Raw genomic sequence first — 2,715 nt, forward strand, 5'->3', positions numbered from 1 at the left:
CTGGGAGCCCCTGGGTGGCCTGGAGGAGTGTTAGAGAGGGCCTGGAACTCTGCTGGGAGTGCTGGACAGAAAGTGTGGGGCTCCTGGGGGCTCTGGGTGCCCCTGGGTGGGCTGGAGGAGTGTTAGAGAGGGCCTGGAGCTCTGCTGGGAGTGCTGGACAGCAAGTGTGGGGCTCTGGGAGCCCCTGGGTGGGCTGGAGGAGTGAGATAGAGGGCCTTGAGCTCTGCTGGGAGTGCTGGACAGCAAGTGTGGGGCTCCTGGGGGCTCCGGGAGCCCCTGGGTGGGCTGGAGGAGTGTGAGAGAGGGCCTGGAGCTCTGCTGGGAGTGCTGGACAGCAAGTGTGGGGCTCATGGGGGCTCTGGGAGCCCCTGGGTGGGTTGGAGGAGTGTTAGAGAGGGCCTGGAGCTCTGCAGGTAGTGCTGGAGACTAAGTGTGGGGTGTGGGGCTCCTGGGGGCTGGAGGAGTGTTAGAGAGGGCCTGGAGCATGCAGGTAGTGCTGGAGACTAAGTGTGGGGCTCCTGGGGGCTCTGGGAGCCCCTGGGTGGGCTGGAGGAGTGAGACAGAAGGCCTGGAGCTCTGCTGGGAGTGCTGGACAGCAAGTGTGGGGCTCCTGGGGACTCTGGGAGCCCCTGGGTGGGCTGGAGGAGTGTGAGAGAGGGCCTGGAGCTCTGCAGGGAGTGCTGGACAGCAAGTGTGGGGCTCCTGGGGGCTCTGGGTGCCCCTGGGTGGGCTGGAGGAATGTTAGAGAGGGCCTGGAGCTCTGCTGGGAGTGCTGGACAGCAAGTGTGGGGCTCCTGGGGGCTCTGGGAGCCCCTGGGTGGGCTGGAGGAGTGTGAGAGAGGGCCTGGAGCTCTGCTGGGAGTGCTGGACAGCAAGTGTGGGGCTCCTGGGAGCTCTGGGTGCCCCTGGGTGGGCTGGAGGAGTGTTAGAGAGGGCCTGGAGCTCTGCTGGGAGTGCTGGACAGCAAGTGGGGGGCTCTGGGAGCCCCTGGGTGGGCTGGAGGAGTGAGATAGAGGGCCTGGAGCTCTGCTGGGAGTGCTGGACAGCAAGTGTGGGGCTCCTGGGGGCTCTGGGAGCCCCTGGGTGGGCTGGAGGAGTGTGAGAGAGGGCCTGGAGCTCTGCTGGGAGTGCTGGACAGCAAGTGTGGGGCTCCTTGGGGCTCTGTGAGCCCCTGGGTGGGCTGGAGGAGTGTTAGAGAGGGCCTGGAGCTCTGCAGGTAGTGCAGGACAGCAAGTGTGGGGCTCCTGGGGGCTCTGGGAGCCCCTGGGTGGGCTGGAGGAGTGAGACAGAGGGCCTGGAGCTCTGCTGGGAGTGCTGGACAGCAAGTGTGGGGCTCTGGGTGGCCCTGGGTCATATGGAGAAGTGTTAGAGAGGCCCTGGAGCTCTTCAGGGAGTGCTGGAGTGCAAAGGTCAGGCTCTGGGAGCCCCTAGGTCAGATGGAGGAGTGTTAGAGAGGGCCTGGAGCTCTGCAGGAAGTGCTGGACAGCAAAGGTCAGGCTCTGGGAGCCCCTGAGTCAGATGGAGGAGTGTTAGAGAGGGCCTGGAGCTCTGCAGGAAGTGCTGGACAGCAAAGGTCAGGCTCTGGGTGACCCTCGGTGGGCTGGAGGAGTGTTAGAGAGGGCCTGGAGCTCTGCTGGGAGTGCTGGACAGCAAGTGGGGGGCTCTGGGAGCCCCTGGGTGGGCTGGAGTAGTGAGACAGAGGGCCTGGAGCTCTGCTGGGAGTGCTGGACTGCAAGTGTGGGGCTCCTGGGGGCTCTGGGAGCCCCTGGGTGGGCTGGAGGAGTGAGACAGAGGGCCTGGAGCTCTGCTGGGAGTGCTGGACAGCAAGTGTGGGGCTCCTGGGGGCTCTGGGAGCCCCTGGGTGGGCTGGAGGAGTGTGAGAGAGGGCCTGGAGCTCTGCTGGGAGTGCTGGACAGCAGGTGTGGGGCTCCTGGGGGCTCTGGGAGCCCCTGGGTGGGCTGGATGAGTGTTAGAGAGGGCCTGGAGCTCTGCAGGTAGTGCTGGACAGCAAGTGTGGGGCTCCTGGGGGCTCTGGGAGCCCCTGGGTGGGCTGGAGGAGTGTGAGAGAGGGCCTGGAGCTCTGCTGGGAGTGCTGGACAGCAAAGGTAAGGCTCTGGGAGCCCCTGGGTGGGCTGGAGGAGTGTTAGAGAGGGCCTGGAGCTCTGCAGGTAGTGCTGGACAGCAAGTGTGGGGCTCCTGGGGCTCTGGGAGCCCCTGGGTGGGCTGGAGGAGTGAGACAGAGGGCCTGGAGCTCTGCTGGGAGTGCTGGACAGCAAAGGTCAGGCTCTGGGAGCCCCTGGGTGGGCTGGAGGAGTGAGACAGAGGGCCTGGAGCTCTGCTGGGAGTGCTGGACAGCAAGTGTGGGGCTCCTGGGGGCTCTGGGAGCCCCTGGGTGGGCTGGAGGAGTGTGAGAGAGGGCCTGGAGCTCTGCTGGGAGTGCTGGACAGCAAAGGTCAGGCTCTGGGAGCCCCTGGGTGGGCTGGAGGAGTGTTAGAGAGGGCCTGGAGCTCTGTAGGTATTTCTGGACAGCAAGTGTGGGGCTCCTGGGGGCTCTGGGAGCCCCTGGGTGGGCTGGAGGAGTGTTAGAGAGGGCCTGGAGCTCTGCAGGTAGTGCTGGACAGCAAGTGTGGGGCTCCTGGGGGCTCTGGGAGCCCCTGGGTGGGCTGGAGGAGTGAGACAGAGGGCCTGGAGCTCTGCTGGGAGTGCTGGACAGCA

This window comes from Labrus mixtus, unplaced genomic scaffold, assembly GCF_963584025.1.
Source record: "Labrus mixtus unplaced genomic scaffold, fLabMix1.1 SCAFFOLD_58, whole genome shotgun sequence".
NCBI classification, from domain to species: Eukaryota; Metazoa; Chordata; class Actinopteri; order Labriformes; family Labridae; genus Labrus; species Labrus mixtus.